Raw genomic sequence first — 23,048 nt, 5'->3', positions numbered from 1 at the left:
CAAACACAGGCACACGTGTGTCTAATTCAAAGTGCCAAGGCTGGATCTTCTTTGCTATATGTCATCATAATAGCACCATACAGGCTGGAGCGCAGACAGTACTCTTCCCTGTGCCCGTGGGCTGCTGCTTGAACTTTCTTTGCGAAGTTGAGGTTTTGCTCCCAGACTGTGCCTGGCGGACTCCCGGCCACTGCCGCTCTTTCCCTTGTAATCCTTCTCCTGTTGGGCTCCAGTGACTTCCTCCTGTGACGTCACGAACAGGGCAAGAGCATCGCCCCGCCCCTCTCCGGTCCCTCTAACCTTTTGCATAAAGTACCGCTCTCAGCTGCTATTGGCCAACCGAATGGGAGAGACCCGACGTTCTGTCAACTCAGCCTATCGCAAGAGGCCTAGGAATCGCTTGTGCGGAGGAGAGCGGCTATGGGGAAAGGATGCTCTTTTTGACTGGGTTATCTCCTGGGTCGCTTTCCTTAACCCAAAGAACAATATATTAAAATGGGGCAAGAAATGAACAAATAGCGCCAAGAAGCATGAAAACTAAAGACTCTGAATAATAAGATTTTATCATTCCCGCTCCAATATGTCCAATGTTCATGCAATAGTGAGATCTATATATATATATATGTATCTGTATAGAGATAAGAACCCAGGAGCCAGGAAGTTGCGTGTGCAAAAGGAAAGCGAGCCGTCCCTATACCGGACATAACTTCATACAGCAGCTCAGACTGAAGCCGCTACTGCAGTAAGTCATTGCGCTTGTTTGTCCTTCTCTATAAAACACTCGCCTGTTCTTCTATCTGCTAAATATTCTTTCTTTATTGGGAATAAAACCGGCTGAGCATCAATGACGTTTTGTGTGTATTTCCTTTAATAGCCATACACTGTCTGCATTCTACATTTTATAATTGTACGATTTCTTTTTAATAAATGAAGTGTGGGAATTCCATGCAGAAGTGTGTGTGTGTGTGTGTGTACATATTTATTCTCCAGTGATTTTGTGCTCCAGCTGTTCTATGTCATGGTACAAATGTCTTGTTGTGGGTAAATTCTGAAAGTCTCAGTCAATTCCTTCTGCGATTTGTTCGTTAGGAAGAAGAAAGTTTTCAGTATCCAGACTGTATTGATGCGCTTCTGTCGCAAACACACACACACACATCTGCACAGAGACTGGACCTTGGCTGCCACTATTTGTATATTAGTATGACATGCTCGCCTGGGTAATTAACTAATCTTAGAGTGTCAGCAGGAAGGCAAATAGATATGTGCATTGTGTATCCATTGGGAATGGCAAAGAATTCCGTGCAGAGCACCGAGTTGTGTTCATTTCTTTAGGACAGCTCCAACCTGTCTCTTGTTGGATGTCAGAGCAGAGGCAAGTGCTTGTGACAAGGCTGCTTATTACTCCTGACTAAGTACCATGTTCAACCTAATTAGCAGAGTAATTATAAGGTGCTAATGAAGGATTTCAAGTTACATTTTATTTGGAATTACCATTTTTAGGGATTCATTAGATTCAAGGTAAATCCAAGCTGTCTGTGGATGCATTGCCACCCTGATTTACTGGGAGCTACAGGCTCTGCATTTAAATGTGTGACGAGGAGGGAAAAGAAATGATGTTTAACAACTGATGTCAGAGAGGCAAGTGTAAAGCCATATGGTAACCCAGCAGTACTGTCTATCCACACATCAAGCACAGTACTATTAATATATATATATATATATATATATATATATATATATATATATATATATATATATATATATATATATATATATATATATATATACACACACACACACACAAATATTTATATTAATATTTATATAACTTTATGTGTGTGTGTAAATATATATATATATACACACACACAAATATTTATATTAATATTCATATACCTTTATGTGTGTGTAAATATATATATATATATATATATATATATATATATATATATATATATATATATATATATATATACACAAATATTTATATTAATATTTATATAACTTTATGTGTGTGTATAAATATATATACAGTGGAAACCCAATTTTACATCCCCATGATTTTAAGCTTTCCCTCATTTTACATTGTTGTTTTGTGGTCCCACCTATATATATTATGCCTAATACATTTCCCTGATTTTACATTTTCCTGGATTTTGCACAATTTTTTTCTGGTCCCCTGAAAAACTTAAAAATTGGGGTTCTACTGTATATATATATGCACACACATACACACACATACTGTTACTGTATAAATATATATACATGTGTTGGATTGTAGATAATACTGGGTGCAAGGGACAAAATGACTTTATACAATATTATAAAGGGCCCGCACTCCATTTTCAACTGGGCTTTAATTAATGCATATCCAACGTTCCGGCCCCCATTAGGGCCTTTCTCAAGAAAGATATTAATATTTATATAATTATGTGTGTGTGTAAATATATATATACACACACACACACACACACACATACGGTCACTGTACAATGCCCAACTTACTGACTGGGGTGTAGGATTTGATGTTCAGTAAGACAAGTGTGCCCGGGTGATGTTATGCATTTACAGAATGGAACATTTCGTTCCACGTCAAACCAATGTGCGATTTATTAATGTGTTTGGGGGGGGGGGCGAGAGCTTGAGACTTGATGCGACTACTGTCTGTACTTTACACATTGGCACATACCTTTATAATTACTGTAGCAATATATACGCACACTATCACATGGGCGCACTCCAGCAGGGCAAACACACAGCGCATTCGTTTAGAAGAATCACTGGTAGGGAAAATATATAACAAATATAAAATAATCGCACCTATACATATGAAACATACACACGCGTATTAAACGCACCCACAATTATTCACCTTCTTAAAAATATGTGAAAGTGCTAATGGTTAGTTTGCGCACAATTTGTTCAGTAAACATTAATGTTCGTATCTAGCTAGAGATTTATGCGTAGATAAGTAAATATACTTACATTTATGTGTGTTTGTATTTATATACACACAGTAGCCTTGTTATATGTTTACATTATATATACACACACCGTATAAATGTAGAAATTCAGAAACACGAATACTACTAAATACAAAGCAGCCCTATTAGTGTATTTATGTACAGACAGTAGCGCAGTGAGAGGTGCAAGTGATTCCAGCGCTACCCATTCCTGTACAGTGCCGAGCGAGCCAACAAGGCTGACAATCGATGAGGGTGTTGTTATCAATTATTCATTCTGTTCTTCAGTTGAGATACACATGTACTTGCTATTTATATACTATGACCAATCTCACTTTTTGCAAAGTATTCAGGCACATATATGAGGTAAGACCGGTAATAGGCGTTACATTAGCGCCAGGGCCTTTAAAGCTGCCATAGTGCTCTCTATTCAGTCCCAAACAGGGATCTTAGTGTTTCAATCGGTCACAGACACAGCGATGGGAGTTACTGAAACAAATTGTGATTCAACTCAACTTCCCCTTTGTTTGTATAGAAACTACTTGCTCCTCCCGCATTGTCCCTTATGGACTCCGACCGAATGTCTTAGCACTAGTGCAAGTCTGGGCTTCCAGATGTATTTCCCTGTAACGTTTGTAACCTCGTGTCTCCATTCCATTAGAACATTTATTTATTATAGTTACAGCTTTGTTTATATGTACAACTTTATTTATTATATGTACAACTTTATTTATTATATGTACAGCTTTATTACATGTACAGCTTTATTTATTATATGTACAGCTTTATTTATTATATGTACAGCTTTATTTAGAAAGTGTCTGTTTTTCCAGACAGTTGTACGAAAAAGTCGATTTTATCGGACAAACGCTACTCTACAAATTATTAAATTATTGCAAATAAGGGAACGCTTCGGCAAAACAATTAACAACAAAAAGGGGGTTTCCAGGACCGAACTCACTAATTAATGACTTTATTAAGTAATGATCTGATCATTCGGGTCGGTGCTCAGTTGTCCAGTGCTTCATTGTGACAAACCTGTTTTGGTTTAGTAACTTATTTCTGTACAATGTTTCATCCAATTGCTGAAGTCGCACTGATGTCTATGGCCACTAGGCGGCGCTAACTGGCACAAAGAGCAGGTGTCTGATTATTTCAGTAGGGTAAATCGCTGCTTTTAAAATATTCTTATATTTGTGCAAGTTGCTTGGATGGACCACGTTTAATTTCAGGTGCATTGTGTAATTGTATATTTTTATATATATACAATCAGTGTTCACATTAACATGATGTATTATACCTTTACATATGTACCTACTGTAAATTCATAAATCTGTATCTATCATCTATCTGTCTATCTGCCTATTATCTATCTATCTATCTATCTATCTATCTATCTATCTATCTATCTATCTATCTATCTATCTATCTATCTATCTATCTATTATCTATCTATCTATTATCTATCTATCTATCTATTATCTATCTATCTATCTATCTATCTATCTATCTATCTATCTTAAAAAAAAACATATTATTTCACATTACAAAAATGTAGTATCAACTAAATAAACAATTAAGTAGAAACCAGTTTACTGTACATAATCATACTGTTTTTACACAAATACATAGCTTCTCTCTCTCTCTCTCTCTCTCTCTCTCTCTCTCTCTCTCTCTCTCTCTCTATCGTCTATCTATTTATCATCTATCTATCTATCTATCTATCTATCTATCTATGTATCTATCTATCTATCTATCTATCTATCTATCTATCTATCTATCTATCTATCTATCATCTATCTATCTATCTATCTATCTATCTATCTATCTATCATTTATCTTAAAAAAACATATTATTTCACATTACAAGAAATGTAGTATCAACTAAATAAACAAAGTAGAAACCAGTTTACTGTACATAATCATACTGTTTTTACACAAATACATAGCATCTATCTATCTATCTATCTATCTATCTATCTATCTATCTATCTATCTATCTATCTATATCTATCCAACTATGTATCTACTGTGCTTGCTTTAGTTTGTAGTAGGCATTCTCAATGAGTGTTTATACAGTGTAAGGTGTTAGAAGGTATTAATTGCTCATGATTAATTGATGTGTTTATCTGTGCATAAGGTGTCAAAACTGAAGTCGCACCTACCCTTCCTCACACAAGCAGGTTACCAAAAAAAAATCTGACTGAACAATTACACCCTTTCTGGCAGATCAAGATTTGTTGTATCCTTACTGTGCTTATCAAAACCAAAATTCAGATTATGTGATTGTTTTTGCATTCACTGATGTTTGAAGCATACAGTAGTTAATATTGACTGTAGCTTCTTTGATACAGATAGATAGCTAGATAGACAGACAGATAGATATTGTGAATGCCACAAAAAAGATTAGGGTCATTATTATCAAAGAGAACATTTTTCAAAAATGTATTTGAAGAATTCTGTATATCATTGATAACTATTTCCTTCTCCTTTAATATAAAGGCGTTCTGATAAAAGCGTAAAACACAACAAACACTACTTGCGACTTCAGGCAAACCAAAATCTGCTAGTAAACACCCATTACATTAAACATTGTAATTGTCATATTAACTCCTTCTTCCCCAAACTGTCAGTTAAACCGTCAGGGTTCAAGGGCAGTGTAGTTACTGGGATAAGATGCAGCTGCCCTTATAAAGTCTTCAGACATTCCCCTGAAATGAAAATAATAAGGCTCATGTACTAGTGCATCAACTTATAGTAGCGTTTGGAAAAAAACTATAGCAGGGAGATGTATCTATGTTTTGTGCTAAATGCATAATTATTTGCAGCAGAGTTTAAGTAACTTCATTTCATTTTTTTGGGTGAACAAATGTGCAAAAACTTGTGCCATGCCTTATCTTATCACATAAATATTGTCCATATGTACTATACATGCAACTTTGCATTAGCACCATGAAACATACATACATACACACACATATGTGCAAACACACACACACATATACAAAGGAGCACACAAGTACATATTCATCCCTTTGTAACGTCCTTAATATTTTAAGCCAGATACAATGTAATTTTTAATTTTTTTTTTTTTAATCTCCAAATCTTGTACATTTTAAATAAAGCAGTTAGCCAATAAATGGTATCAGGAACACTGTACAACTCACTACTTCTTGCCCTCCTTCATAAATATACCTTTGTCATCTGTGAGAGTACCGAATAAACCTATAAGGGCCAAATGTGTCCCCTGTTAAGCAGTTTCCTTCTTGGCTGCCATGAATTGCCATTAGTGTTTTGCCCTAATAATAATTAGTAATAATATTATTTCCTTTGTGTTCTTAGCATTTCCAGTGATATTAAGGGGGTAGATTTTTTACTTCTTAGTGGTTATTTGGTGGCTCTTGAAAATAAGGAATTATTATTATTATTATTATTGGTATAGTATGTATTATCCAGAATGCTTGGAACTTGAATTTCCATAATTTTCAGACTGCTGAAAAACATTTAAAAATATACCTAATAGTATTTTTCTGCCCCAGTAAGGATTACTTATATCTTAGTTTGGATCAAGTACAAGGTACTTTTTTATTATTACACTATTGTAAAACGAATTATATATATAACATATATAATATATTCTGGGGAGATGGCCATCCCGTAATTTGGAGCTTCCTGAATAATTCGTTTCCAGATAACAGTTCCCATACCTGCATTATTATTGTTATTATTTGTAGCAATTATTATTAATACTATTACCACTGGAATTTACAGTTGCCTCTATCAACTCGACTGTTTGAATAAAAGTGGGTTTTTAGTGTTTTTGCTTTGCTCCCATGCACAATCATATAGACACATGAGAGCGCGGGGAGGGAGGAAATGATGGCTTCATCTCTTACATACATGTTCCACTCACCAAGCAATATTAACACCACAAGTGTTTTGTGCATTTGAATTATTATATCACAGATAAGTGACAAGTTCAAGTATCAGCACACGTATTTTCAACCTCACCACTCGGCTTTGTGAATTTAGAGGTTGTGGGCTGGAATCACTAATGAGCAGTGGCAATCATCACTTGTCTGTCACGTACAATTGTGACTTATTTTCTCTCTGATTATGACTCCCAATTCTCTGAACCTTTTTTGTTGTTAATATCTCTTGGGGAGGTAATAATGCTAGAATATAGCCTTGTTATGCCCAAAACTGACAGCACTCGAATCATTAAGCTTTAAACTTGGTTTTTAACACTTAAAAGTACCATCAGGTCAAACCAGGTGTTCTAATTAAAGACTGCATTGTATTAATAGATACAAAGATCATTGCACTCATGAATATACATGTGTTTGACTAATACTGTATATCCCCTTTTAATATAATTCAGTTTTGGTACCCATAATGCATCATTTTCCCCACAAGGCACTGTTGGAATTGTTTTCGAATTTTTCTAGTAATAGCACTAATTATGACTGGTGCCATTGACTTTAGAAAGGGTCACTATCACAGTGCTATTTCTTATTTTTAAGAACCACTAAACCACTAAATATTTTTTGTTTATAGGGTCCCTTGGAAATGGTTATAAAGTTTGTTATACCATCACAATCTGCCCTGGCCTGGTGCTAAATTTTTGAGAGACACTCAAATGGGGTGCTCATATCACTTTAGGGGCAATTAATTTATTTCTATCCATTACTTGCAATGACAATTCATTAAAAAGAGCAAATAAAACACTGAATAAACTTTGGCTTAATCTTTGAGGGCAGAGCTTATCTGCTTCTTCTCCCGACCATCAACCCTTAAAATTGAAAAGGATTCTGTCATGATTTTTAGGGTATACTTTTTATTTCTAAATTACGCTGTTTATAATTAATTCATTCTACCATATACAATTTTATTCCTGAACCAACCAATGTATTTTTTTTGTTTCAGTTGTAATATTGGTGTGTAGGCAGCTATCTCAGGTCATTGAGTCTGATCTTGTGCTTCCAAAAAGAGCCAGCACTTCCTGTTGGAACTGCTTTCAGATAAGCTCTTGTATCTCCTACTCAATGTAACTGGGGGATTTGTGGTGAGACTTGGGTGTTTTTATATTAAGTGCTATTCTAATATGTTCAATTAGGTATGACATGGAAACATTTTTATCAATGCAGGTGTCAGGGAGCTGTTATGATGTCACCTTCCCATTGTTCTGCTGATGGGCTGATGATGGGAAAGGGAGGGGGGTGAAATCACTACAAACTTGCAGTGCAGCAGAAAAGAGTACAAGTCACATGGCCAAGGGCACCTGGGAAACTAATATCATGTCTAGTCCCATGTCAAATTTCAAAATTAAATAAAAAAATAAAATCTGTTTGCTCTTATGAAAAACAGATTTTAGTGCAGGATTCTGCTGGAACATCATTATTAATTGATGTTTTTTGGAAAAAAATATGCATCCCCTAACTTACCTGGGAGATTGACATGGTCTTCCTTCTACAAGTTTTTTAAGGCAAAGCACAAGGTGGTTCACAGAAGGTTAGCTAGGATGGCACAGATGGCGCAGAAGGTTAGCTAGGATGTTAGTGATGCGCAGCTGCTCTGAGCACTAACACCCATCCTAACTCCTAATCACATAATTCGTACAATTATAACATATTTTACTCATTCGAATGATTGTTCTACTGTGAATAAATTGTTAAACAGGAAATTATGGTCATTTACTAAGCAGTTTATTGTTATCACTTTAACATTGGCAACTAATGATAAATTGACCCCTATGTGTTACCCTTCTGTGAGAAGAGGCAGAGAGACCCATGCCCTAAGACTAACAGAAATAGCCTGTGTTTATTTAAGGCTTTAATTGTCCTTAACAAATGTCAAGTGAACTGTGCATTATATCAATGGTATTAGCACTGTAACCTAGAGTGATGTTCATTGTTCTTTAGTCAATCATACCGTAAATGTTAGAGCTTAATGAGGTAATAATGGAAAGAATTAGCATTATAACCACTAAGCAACTGTAAAACCCAATTGACTAAAACATTTTTGAGGGGGTTATGCAGTTATAAGGGTAAAAAGCATAATGCAAAGTCAAGGAAAATATGCATGAAACTGCTCTCTGCTATGGGCCAATACTTCCTGATTTGTTCTATTTATTAAAATGTCATGCAATTAAAACACATGGTAATGTTTCCATAAGTAGAGACTTTTATTTAAAAAAAATTCAAGGCAAGAGGGACTATCTGTCCTTAGGGAGTGTGGGGCAACTAATTAGTATTATTGTCATTATTTCTTAACCTTGACTTTGTCTTGGCATTAGATTATTAAATCATCTTTACCATAAGCCGTAATTTGTGAATTTTGTGAGTTACTGAAGGCACTTCACTAAATGCTGGTATTGTTTTTTCTTTTTTTCATACCTTTTACTGGGTTTTGAAAAAGAATCAATAAATAGGACAATATAAACAGGCTGTATTTTAAGGTAGGTTACACCAATGCAATAATACTGTATATTGGCAATTATTTATTCAATAACTACATTTTCTACCGCATTGACTGTAGATGGTTTTAGCAATGGTATAGCTAAGATAACACTTTATTGGGCAAAATTGAATGCTTTTTTTTGGCTGCAATATTTATAAACATTTAACAGCCTTTACGAATCAGCAATTACAGAAGTGCAGAAATAAAACCCGGTGGTGATTTTCAGTGTTATAGGTAAATATCAATAGAAAAGATTGGATGTACAAAATAATAACAGTATTGTATAGTGTGTTGTGGCATAGCATAATACTTTGCCCCTATTTGTAAAGGCACCTATTCAGGCACATTATTCTGATACAGAACAATGCAAGAATATCAAAAGGTTCATGTTTTTAGGAATATCAGATCAAGAAATACTAACATTTATAATATATGTTTATGGGCAGTGGTTAGATTTGTTCACCTAGAACTAATGAACCATTTGAAATGCATCTTATCAATACACAATATGTATTTACAGAAGTTATTTTTGCATAGTGTTTTTTTATTAAAGACAGGGGAAGACATTTTCGGTACAAGAATGAGAGAATGCTTTTTTGTTTTTTAAAGGTATCTTTTTAATAAGTTTAACTGTTTAAACAGGTAGACAAACATTACAAACAAAGGTTAGGCAGACAAACTGTTGCAGGGGATGACCAGAAAAAAGAAAGAGGATCACACTCTCAAAGGAAAAAGTTTATTTTACATGAGATTACATATGATTTCAAAAAAATGAAGTAACCAAAAAATAACGAAATAAATAAATCATGGCCCAAGAGGTTTCGACCAATCAGGTCTTCATCAGGAGCACATGTTTGAGCCCCTGATGAAGACCTTTGAGAGTGCGATCCTCTTTCTTTTTTCTGTATATTAGATTGTGGTACTCTGTTGGGGAGTTCCTTCAGTGCACCTCACTTTATGATTATAGCAATGCACTCAATGAATTCACCACCACCCACAATACAGCATTGGATCAAACTGATCAATGCACAGCTTGAACTATAACTATAGCTTGAGCTATAAACTGACATACCTAATCGGATAAGTTTGATAAGGAACCCTGGACTTCATCCTCTGCAACTATAATATAGATACAAAAAGATTAAAGGGAGCACACTGTGAATTAGGTTTTTGAGCTTTCTCACCCTGCCGCTAGCCAAGACTAGTAAACTAGTCCACTTTGGAATTGGGAAAGCATGCTTTTAAACCATAGTGGAGTTTCTGGAGAGATGTTGTTGGGGTGGGGATCTAGTAGGTCTCTAGCTTGGTCCCATGCCTTCTTTGTAACCGCTAGTACTGGAATTAGAGGCCTCAGGTCTTTATGAGGTCTGTATAGTGTGTTTTTAAGCCCTTTGCTTGAGCCAAAGTATAAGGCTTCCAATAGAGTAGCAGGGTTTTCAGTCACAAAATGTATCCAGGCATGTTCATGGCACAGTTGTGTTGCCAAGTAATATGTATAGCATTTAGGGGCTGCTAGGCCTAGCTGGGTAACCAGTTTGGCCAAGGTGATGAGGGAAAGTGTAGAAATAAAGCGGAATATCATTTGTTTATACGTTGAAATAGGGATTTGGTGATATCTATCGATGCGTTACACAATACATATGACATTTTAGGAAGGTATATCATTTTAATGATGTTAATTCTTCCAATCAAAGATAATGGTAATTTATACCAGTGAGCTAGTACTAAAGCTAATTCCTGTAGAATTGACTGAAGGGTGTGGGTGATAAACATTGTAGGATCTTTAGTTATATTGATGCTTAGTTACTTGAATTTATCTACAATCTGCAATGGGCAGTGAAGAATGAGAGAATTTAACACTTATTATATACCCTGTTCATTTTTTTCTGATCTGTAAAATAGATCAACAGATAGTAAATGACTCACTCATCCATATTGTACAAACAAACAGAATTTTGGAACAGTGTTATAGAAAGATTATTTGGCGGAAAAACATTTTGTAAGATTTGTTGGTTTATAATTAAAAGTACAGTAATATATTTGCAAAGTGGAGGACCTTGAAATGGCAGTTCCTTGTTTTGCTAGCTTTATGATAAATTAGCTTATAATATTGTGTTGTTTAAAGTACACCTACAAAGCAGTTTCATGCTCCTTAGAACACATTTTAGTAAGGCACAAGGGTCCTGATTCACTAAAATTAGGTCATATTTAAAAAATTTTTTCTTCCTCTGGATTTACTGAGTGATCTATAAGAGGGAAATTATCACGTTTAAAATTGAATATAAGCATCATTTCATGGAAATAAGAAACTTTTGGTTAAACGTTTTGTACCGTTCCTCAAGTAATTAAGTTACTCTTCACTCTTACCCCTCTAAATGCAGCTTTGTGTCTGAGTCAGTTGTTTTTTAAGACAGTATGCTCCAATACATTGTCTATGCAAAGGGAAGCTGTCAATCAAATCTGAGTTTGACTTCTGCATGAAGCATAATCGATTTCTTGGGGGGGGGTTATTGAACAAAAACTTGATTATTTTAGGAACTTCATAGAATTTTTAATTATGTTTAGAAAGTTTTGCATTTCTTTTATTTTTTTTAAATAAAATTGGCATGTTTGCAGTAGTTTCTGTTTAAAAAAATGCACTATTGATTAACATTTTTTGGTGCTGCAATTATCTGGTGTAAAACGCAAGTATTAGCCCCCAAGCAGATCCTAAAAGGTATCCTTAACAATAGGTGCTCTCAAAAATATAAACAACGTAAAAAGACAGCAAAAACAGAAGATAAGGCATCCTGGTACTAACCAAGATTATTGTAATGCTCTAGTAATGTTATTAAACACCAGGCAATTTAACATTTGTATCCTTTTTGCCACCAGCAAAGAATTGCTTTTTGTAGCGTATAGTGCACTGTTTTCAAATTTTAAAGAGTCGATAAACTTTAAAAAAATTAGCCATTGATTTTCTGTAAATACTGTTGAAACTATGTTCTAGCTAAGTTAACACATACACTAAATGTAAAATATCTGGTAAATATACACTAGAGGGGCGATTTACAAACAATTGAATTTCTATTTTTTTCAAAAATCTGAAAAAATGTGTGGTTTTCCTACTTTTTTTAAAAGCTCTAAAAATTTGAGATTTTTGAAGTGTAAAAACCACGAAAACCTCTAATACAAAACTCCGCCAGGTAAAAGTTGTCTAGGTCCTATAGAGGTCAATGGGAGCCGTCTCTGATCCTATTGGACCGTTTTTTTAAACTATACCCCCAAAATGAACACTTAGGGGTCAAATTTACCTAGGGTCGAATATCGAGGGTTAATTAATAATTACCACTAGAAAAGGATATTATTAATAAAAATGGTTTATTTAAATGAAGCAAGGTTTTACATATGAGCTGTTTTATGCAATATCTTTTTTTAGAGACCTACATTGTTTGGGGGGTATAGTTTTCCTTTAATCAGTTTGGACTTTTAGAGGTATGCGTATTTTTTTTTGGATAATTCAGTTATATTTACTGTTCCTACTTTTTTTTGCAGATCTTTCAATAGAGAAAGTGAGTTAAGCCGTAGTTTCAAAAACCTCTAAAACCACTAAAATGAGACTGTTGATAAATAGCAAATTTCCTTTTAAGAAGAGAATCACAGAAACATGCACCATCTGATCAAGTAGTTTTGTCATTTATTTTGCCTTTACCTGAGCAAGGATAAGAATATGTAGAAACATTGCACTAAAGGCAACTATTACGTGTAGTTATTGGACCTTGGAGTTTAGCTGGTAAAGGCACTAAGCACATTTCTCTATCTCTTCTCATAAATGCAATGCAGTCTAATAAAAGTTACAGCCACTTCACAAAAAGAATCCTGACAAATCCTGTATGTGGCTTTAATCGTCATGTTACTTAAGACTAGTAAAGCCTTCAGACATTTTAGTTGCTTTCTTTCACACACTTCTTCCTTTATTGTTAGGGTGTGTGCATATTATTCCTATAGAGTGATAATTATTTGTTAATATATTCAGAAAAGCTTAGGTTGTTTGTTACACTTAAATGGTCCAATTCTTTCTACATAAATATTTAGAATAAACACAGATACTACCTCTAAAGCTTGATTTTATAACTTGGTGCCTTTGAAAAATGTACTATATGCTTTATCCCATGCAAATAATAAAACTTTCTACAATAAATAAAAAAAATTGTACTCTAAGGGGCCAATTCATTAACTTCGAGTGAAGGAATAGAAGAAAAAAAACGTTGAATTTCGAAGTGTTTTTTTGGCTACTTCGACCATCGAATGGGCTACTTCGACCTTTGACTACGACTTCGAATCGAATGATTCGAACTAAAAATCGTTTGACTATTCGACCATTCGATAGTTGAAGTACTGTCTCTTTAAGAAAAAACTTTGACCCCCTAGTTCGCCACTTAAAGCTACCGAACCCAATGTTAGGTCCCCATAGGCTTGGCTAAGTTTTTTTGGTCGAAGGATAGTCCTTCGATGGTTGGATTAAAATCCTTCAAATCATTCGATTAGAAGGATTTAATCCTTCGATCGAACGATTATTCCTTCAATCGTTCGATCGCAGTATTTGCGCAAAATCCTTCGACTTCGATATTCGAAGTCGAAGGATTTTCATTCCCAGTCGAATATCGAGGGTTAATTAACCCTCGATATTCGACCCTTGATGAATTTGCCCCTAACTCTCCCTCCCACCTTCCCTGTCCTCCCTTTTCCCTCAATAACAAAACAAAACATGGAAATCGTTAATACTGAAAAAACTTTAAAAAAAACATAAAAAAACTAAAAGGCTGAACTTGATGGACGTGTGGCGTTTTTTAACCTTCCTCACTATGTTACTATGTTACCTTTATTGATGTTTTATAAGTATTTTTATGAAACATTCTCTTATGTACGAAACCATTTTCAATAAAAAGTAAAAAATAATAATTGTGCACTGTTTCTGAAATCAAGTTACTCTTTACTATCCCCTCTCAGCAATCTATCTCTGTACGTGCAAACTATGCATCAGAGTCAGTTATTCTGACAGACAGCACTAATATCTAAATTGTCCAGACAAAGGAACACGCACCAATTCTCATGTATTTGACCAAATTGTCAATCAAAAATCCAAAATCCTGCTTGAAAAAAGACATTGTTCAGAGGTTGATACTGAAGAGTAACTTTATAATTTCAGAAATAGTGCAGGACTTTTAATTGATTATATTCAGAAAGTTTCTTATTTACATGAGATTAATCTTATTTTGAATTTTAATTCTCAAGACAAACCCCTTTAAGTGTTAGGGTAAGGCCACACTGGGCGTTTTAGGGAGATTTGGTCACCTGGTAACTAATCGCCTCGTCTTTGCGGCGACCAATCTCCCCAAACACCTTCCCTCACTCGGCGGTTCGTTTTCCGAAGTTGCCCAAAGTTGCCTCATTTTAGCCGGCGCAGAGTGAGGGAAGGCGTTTGGGGAGATTGGTATGGATTTCTGCCTTAGACTTAAAGGTTGGACCCAAATTTTAAAATTTGTTTAATGAAACCAAAATTGTAGACAACTTTCCAATATGCTTTGCCTACAACTTTTCAGTGATTTTAAAATTATTTTTGAAAGCCATTGATCACAGATTATATCTGTTCTTTTCTATTCTCTGCACTGCTGATTGTGGCTCCATGTACAACTAAAAAAGCTGTCCTCCTGCCAACTCTCCACGTCCAACAGTTCTTTGTACACATTTGTGATTCTCTTTTTGTATAGGTCTGTATAAATTACCCCAGTTGTGGAAAGTCTTGGTTTGAAGGGAACTTTGTTGTCTCAAGTGGTTTCACTGGTACATGTAGTCAGAAACAGCAGTGCAGAGAATAGCAAATCTGCTTGCAATAGCAATTATATGTACAGGGAACTTTAAATTCAGTTTTAATTAATATTTATTGAAAAGTCAATTAATGAATTCGGCTATAATATATATAAAGATTTACAAGCCCTATAACAATTTATTTTTTAGTTGCATAAAATGGTTTAACACATCTAGATGGCCTTTTTTGCATTGCTAACATTGTATTACTCTAACATTAATTACAGATTTGCATCCTTAGAACGTTAGCACATCTCTCTCTGAATCAGTTTCATTCAACCTCCACCGTCTATGGCCTTTTCATGTTTACTGGTTCTACACATTAGCACCATCTCGAGTGCAATCCTACCTGCTCTACATAGGGAAAAAGGCTTTTGAAGAAGCTCTTCCATTTTATCAAGGGTCGATTCTAGATGCACTTTGATTACTTTCTACATTAATACAAAAGGGATTTCTGTTTGACACATCTATCCCTATATAATTAAAATATGAATTGAACCAAGCTGTGATACAAAGAAGGTAATGAAGCATCAGGCACAATCATATCCCAGTGCTTTAGAAGAAAAGCATATTTGCTACTAATAACATAATACCCAGCACCAATCAATTAACCTCTTACCATGTCATTATTTATGTATCTACTAACTCCCCAGCGTTGTCTGTTAGTATTGGAAAAATCAAAGCCAAGTTGAATTCGGCTTTCTAATAGAAGAACTAATTTAAAATGGTAATTAGAAAGCAACTAATTAAAACAGCTATTTGAGCACTAATCAATTCTGTTATTACATTGGGGGTGTAACTGGAACAAATTGAATGTTACCAGTTAGTGTATCAAGTTATTAACTTGAGCTGATGGTCGATGATAGGACAACGAGTGATAGGTTTGCACTTTATTGATTCCCTCCACTAATTGGTAAATGGTAAATGGAGTTTGGAAAACCCAAACCAGTTTGTCTCCTAAGTACAAAATCCTGGGATTTCCTCAATGAATAACATTTATGGTGTCGCTTTGTACATTCCTGAGATTTTTTCCGTTTTCATCGAATGCAGAATGAGTTTGCATTATGTTTAAAGAAAAGAATCTGCATTCAGAGCATACAGAATATTTGTGAGTTTGCTGTTAGAACAAAAGAAAGCTTATAACATTGATAGATGTTTGTTGGGAGTATTGCACCTGGTATTTGTAAATAAGCCTGTTACAGAAATATAGTATAAATGGCAAAAATGTCTATAGTTTAAGAAGCGGGTTTTTCAAATTGGAATAATGTAGTACAGAAAATAATGGCTCAGAATATACAATGCAGCCAATACAATTACAGTTGCACTACATATTGATTCCACGCTATAGACTCTGCTGTAGATCTGCCAAAAATAGTGACTATTTGCTCACAATGGGCTCTGGATTCACTAACAATGCAGCTGGTGCAATCATAGTGGGGTGACACTTACATTTTATGCATATGCTGCAAGGTTACCCATTGTGACAGATTACTTTAGCATCCTGATTTATTAAATAAAGAGAGGGAGTTCATCCTGTAATGGGGGAGTCTGGTGTAAACAAGAAGGGGTCGGGACAAAGAGACCTGCACAAATGAACCACTTTACATTTTTTGCACAAATATTTAGTTGGAAAATGAAACATTTTGGACTTTTGAAGAGTTGTCAGCTCATTAGCTTGCTTTGGAGCCTTGTGCAGTTATCTTGAGTTGAATTCTAAGATGGGCAGTATCCTAAAGGATTTGTATGTTCTCCCTGTGTCAGTGTCTTTATTCAAACACTCCAAAACTAGACAGGCAAGTTCCATGGCACCTGATGAAATTGACCCTAAGGGATTTTAATCTAAAACTCCATTGGGGTCCCTATTTATGTGAAGATATATAATCTCTGCAAAGGGCAGTAAAACATGTTGGTCCTCTATACATAAAGGATGATGCATACTAAACATTTTTAAACAATGCATAAAAAAAAACAACTTAAGCCTCCAAATAGTCTGCTTTAACAATAGTATAGGTTTTACAGTATATAATTCTTGCTTACTCAAAAGAAAAAAGCTAAATCCAGCATACATAATAAACTTTGTAAATGAAAACTGGGACGTGCTAGGCCATTCCTTGATCTTCTAAAGGCTACAGTTGCTTGATATTTTCTCCTGAAGAACATTACAAGATATATTATAAATTTATATTTTGAAGGTACTGTGCTGCATATGCAAGTAGTTCTATATAGCTAAACATACTTAGGGGCATATTTATCAAGGGTCAAATTTTAAATTGAAAAAACTTTGAAATTCGAATTCAAAAAGACCAACTGAAATTAATTCAATTTTTTGGTCGAATAGGTCCATTTTAGATCGAATGGGGTCGTATTCGGCTGAATTAGAATCATAGAAATCATAGGAATAGCGCATTCGATCGAATTAGATTTTCCCAAATAAACCTTAAATATTTCAAAGTCCACCATTGACTCCTAATAGGTTCTATGAGGTCCCCCATAGGCTAAAACAGAAATTCGGCAGGTTTTAGATGATGAATGGTCGAAGTCGAATTTTTAAACAGACAGTACATAATAAATTTCGATGTTCGAATTTTTGAATTTTTTCAAATTTGCATCAAATTTGGACTATTTCCTAGTCGAAGTACACAAAAAATAGCTTGAAATTCAAATTTTTCTCATTTGAACAATCACCTCGACTTTTGATAAATCTGCCCCTTAGATACATACATTTATTTCACTGTTTCTGGTAAATAATTGTATATGAAATATATTATTTGCTGTGAATATTTTTCCTATACACATTTTGTGGCAAATGGAAAAAGAACTGCAGGTGCAGATTGTATTTGTAAAGAAGAGTATTATTTCTTATCAGTAACTAGTAACCCGTGAAATCAAATTTATCGAGGAATTCTTTACCAAAGATGCTTTTTGGCCACTTGAGTATAAAAGGAAATTTCTTGTCTAGAATATTGCTCTCTTCTCACAAAAAAAGTAAACCTGTGAATATTACAGAATACGTTTACATATACTGCATTTGAAAGAGCATAGACAAACTGATTCAAATAATTTGCTCTGATTTTTGCCATTTTGGCTATATTAGGAAGGTCGTTATATATTCATATATACCCTATTGCATACCGATAATTATTAAACATTATTTTGTTTCTTCCTGCAAATCAATTTGCAATATCATTATTTCATATGAATTCATGATTCGCCTCACAGCATGGTGTTGCAAATCTATTCATGGTTTAGCTTCATTCTTCCCTTTATAGATTGATGCCTGATTTACAGTTCTATTCAATGTGGTTGATTCTGCAGTTGTTTAAAATGGTTTTGAATTATTAGTAATTTGCTCGCTTTCTTTTAGGAAAGCCTGTTTTAATTCTGTTGGTCATATTTATCATGGGGCATGTTATCAAAGGAAGAGCAGAGATTTCACCACAACATTTACTTAAAGAGAGCTTAACATCTTTTCTTTTGCCTAAGGCTTTGCTGAATTTTCTAGAGAGTTCCGTTCACTCTTTTTCAAAATACCCCAAACTAGGAGAGCTTTTCAAATAATTGCTCCATACATATCAACAGAAGAGGTGCATCAATAACACTGATTATAAATCAATTTTCCATCATTGTGCACTGCAACCTATTAGCAACCACTAAAACATATTGTTAAAACAAATGGCCACCTTATCTAGAGAGCAAAATAGCAGAGGTTTCAAGGTTCCTGAATTTACCACCTTGCCAAATGCTGGTATTAAAGGGAATCTTAACCCAAAAACAGGAGTTGGTATAAACTTATTCAAAGTTGTCATCTGAGCAATTTTACAAATTACATTACTTTTCTGTTTTATAGGGGTGGTTCACCTTCAGGCAAACTTTTAGGGTCAGGCCACTTCGGTCGTCTCTGGAAAAACGAAGCGCGCGGGAGATTGTCGCCCTGAAAAAGAGAAGATTTGTTGCTGGGGCGACTGATCTCCCCAAATCTGGTCGCGTGGCCTGACCCTTAGTTAAGGCTAATTCTAATCAACTTTTCCATTGTCTCTTATTTTTTTATATAGTTTCTGAATGATTTGTCTTCTCCTTCTGATTATTTCAATCTTTTAAATGGGATCACCGACTCCATCTAAAAAAACAAATGCTCTGTAAGACTACACATGTATTGTTAGTTTATTCACTCTCTACAGCATACTAAAAGTTAATTTAAAGCTGAAGAACCCCTTTAAGCGTTTTTTTGGGATATTAGCAGTTTTAGACAGTTTTGTACTGTTAGCCAGGCTTTCAACTGAACAGTTTTAGAAGACCCAGAGTGTAAGTACCTTTAATGGTCTACAGTATGCATTGTCTAAGCACTTTCTGGATTCAGTTAACCCTATGGTTGCTGACTCTCAACTGAGACAAACATCAATTATTAGGGTCAGGGCACACACTCAGATTAGGACAGATTAGTCGCCTGGCTATTGTAAATTGCAGGCGGGATGGCTCTTGGAGTGCTTCGTTTTCCGAAGTTGCTCGAAGTTTCCTTGTGAGTGACATCCAGCCGGCAATTTACATTTTAACCGGTGGGAGGCAGTTCAGGGAGATTAGTCGCCCGAAGAAGAGGAGATTTGTTGCCGGGCGACTAATTTCCCCAAATCTGAGCGTGTGCCCTGAACCTAAGCAGTCTAAAAATGCAAATATCTTAGAAAGAGCTAAAATACAAATGCATGAATGCTCAGCATAGCACCATAAGTAAGTTAACATCAATTTATATTTTGGGGTTAGACTTTGACAACCCACTATGCCCAGATTTGCTTTATAGATGTGTGTGTTGTGCACAAGCATATTTAGCATATTGGCTTGGGTACAAATGTTAGTGGCCAGACAAAGGGACAACCCAACTGCTATGTCCAGCGATTGCACTTCCATGGCAAATAGTATGTTTTATTGATTGCTACTGAATGTTTTCCAATGATAAATATAGAGCAATCATGGAATCTTGATAAATATGGACCTATATGTCTTTTGTAACAATGCTTTCCTCTGTCACTGTCTTTTCACACAAACACACAAGATTGATGACTTAATTTCTTTCTGCATTTCTCTGTCCCTTGTGCTTGTACTTAGAAGATGGCCTTGGACCAGATGGTGCCTGGATGGATTTGATGTAACCTACAAGGAGGTAACAGCAGAAGCATCGCTAGCACAATGAGACCCCCTATTGGCCTCACTTAGGATGTGATTGATTTCACTTCACAGATCTGCTTGTGGTTAGAATACACATACTGAACAATTAGAAAATCAGTAGCCCCACTATATTGTTTACAAATGGCATGTTGAGACTATGCTTGCACTGATGTTGAACTACAATCCCACCCCCAACAGATGAAGGCTTCTATTGGAAATCTTTTTTTGACTTGTGCCCACTCTCACTTATAAAGGGTAAAATATCATGCCACTACATTCACTCTAATTGCCTTAGTGCTATTTATGTCATATATAAAAATAACTAGTCTGAACCCTCCTAATAGGAGTTTCTAGTGCTACCTCCCTTAAATACGCCTCTACTTTCCCCCATGCCACCTCCGCTGCTGGACCCAGGCTGCAAGAAAAGGGCTACAAACGATCTTGCACACACATAACCATCAGCATAAGACACATAACAACTGGTAATTATCACTGGATGTTACATGCATTCCAGGAATATAACTGATATTTTGTTTTGGTTGGTAGTTACACATTTGTAGTATGTAAGTACCCTGTTGGGCAAAATGTCATGTTGACTATTGCTTTGGGCTCATGCTTTCTTGAGCAAATCCAGTGACAAATCTGCAGTTTCTCCAGCTCAGCAAGGATAAACCCACAAAAAAAATCAATTCCTGCTGGTAAAAAGGTCACACAGGCTTTTATGAAGTTTTCAAAAATTACTTACGGAAGTGTATGTCTGACAGCCAAGATCCCAGCTATAAGAGGAGTAGCAGAGTTGTATGATTAGCTATGCTTTCAATGTTAACTTTTCATTGAAGAAATCCAGTTTAACACATTTGTTAAAGTCTGTGCACATTACTGTGGTTTAAACAACAGGATTCCTGAGCCTTCCAAGCAGTGATCTGATGTTTTGTTCTGAATATGCAATGGGATGCAAGTCTCAGTAAAGGGAATGCCATCTGACAACTAGGAATTATGCATCTCTTTGAAGCCTAAAGTGCTAATCATTTGTTTTCAATATAGTGCCCCTAGAAGTCTTCACAAATATTATCATTTCTCATTATTGCCTTATTTCACTTGCACTGTAGTTGGCAACAACAGCTTACAGCAGCCTTTGCATAATAAAATTCTTCATGTAAAACTCATTTCTTATAAATGCAGAACCCCCTGACTTTGCTTTGTCAAAGTGACATCATTTGTACTGTATATGTCATCTGTGTTCATTGTAAATAAAAGCACAACAATGCGATTAAATAATCACTGGTGTCTTTATATAACAAAACCTCATTTATAAAATGTAAGTTTTAGCTCACTGAAGGAGCAAATTGTAAATGTTCTATATGTATACTAATTCTGTCAAATTAAAGTGGTATGTGTTGTATCCCCCACTAATAGCTACCTACTGTGTTATTTACCAACTTTGAACCCATTCCAATGTATAAGTAGAACGGTAATTACTCTTGCATTTATATAAGAGGAATACTGCCTAAAATATAGCAGTCATGACATAGAATTATATGAATGCAAAAGTAACATAATACAGATGCAAAATATAAAAATGTGGTTATATACAAAGTAAAACCCTGTGACAAAGGATATTCTCATAGGGTTAAAAAAATCTACCTGCCACACTGATAAAGGAGCTATCAGATAGAAAATCAGATCTACTTGTCATTAATAAAGGAAAATAAATAGAAGGTGATGTAGATAGCAGTGAGGTCATTGGTCAGTAGACAAGGACAAGTGCAGGTTATGATAGAGTGGAAAGGTCAGCAGCAAAGGGACAGCTAGGAACAATAAACAACAGGCAGCAATAGCAGGAGGGGACATGGGCAACCTAAAAGAAAGGATTTTACAATGTACATACAGAAAATACCTTTGCAACCAACTGGAGAGGATTTGTAATAAAATATAGGAAGTTAAGTAGGATATTGCTACATTAACTGCAGTTCAGTAGAATTAACAGTTCAGGTTATATGTAAAATCAAATCTATTTATCCTTTCAGTGTTTCCAGCCCAGAAGACTTGGATACATCATTGTCCATTGATTCCCTGTGATGTATACGTTGTGTAAAACCTGAATAACAATGTAAGAAGAAATGAGCCAATGGCTGTTGTGTTGACATGTGACAGGAAGCAGCGGCTCGCCTGCCCGCACATTATCAGCAGCTTTGCTTCCAACATGTCATGCTCCAGTTGATCTTTTTTTTTTTTTTTCTTCCTCCTTTTGGTTCATCTTCCCATTTCTGAAAGTTAACTTTTTGCCTCCCGAATTAATTCAAGCGTTTAGTGCTCCTGGTTTGCCTTTTTTTCTTTGCAAGGCTGCATTTCCTCTCCCCGAATGCATGATCAGAAATGCTCAGGGAGCAGAAAGCACATTGATTTCTGCTTGTTCTGTCCACAGACAGGCCCTGACAAGGTTGTTAGAACAGTTGGAGAGGTCTCTACAATCACTTAATTACCAAAGCTGTCAGTCAGCAGGGACACGGCCGGCTACAACCATGGCTGCAAGGAGCATTCCACTACTGGGCATTTTCTTGATTGATCTGTGCTGATGGCATTGCAAAATAATTATAGTGAATTTTCTGATGTGTGATTTTA

At 35.4% G+C, this 23,048-nt stretch overlaps 1 long non-coding RNA gene across 1 annotated transcript in view; it reads left to right on the top strand.

The window, feature by feature from the left end:
* Positions 1-323: 323 nt before the first annotated feature.
* LOC121403073 overlaps positions 324-23,048 on the top strand; it is a 23,134-nt gene continuing 409 nt past the window's right edge. The window contains exons 1-3 of the long non-coding RNA XR_005967028.1: positions 324-742; positions 20,367-20,421; positions 22,454-23,048. The exon at positions 22,454-23,048 is cut by the window's right edge and continues 409 nt beyond it. This is a non-coding gene — a long non-coding RNA (uncharacterized LOC121403073). The remainder of the gene's footprint in view (positions 743-20,366; positions 20,422-22,453) is intronic.

Source organism: Xenopus laevis, chromosome 4L (assembly GCF_017654675.1).
Source record: "Xenopus laevis strain J_2021 chromosome 4L, Xenopus_laevis_v10.1, whole genome shotgun sequence".
NCBI classification, from domain to species: domain Eukaryota; kingdom Metazoa; phylum Chordata; class Amphibia; order Anura; family Pipidae; genus Xenopus; species Xenopus laevis.
Note: the sequence above shows the minus strand (reverse complement) of the source record. Positions and strands in the feature narration are given on the sequence as shown.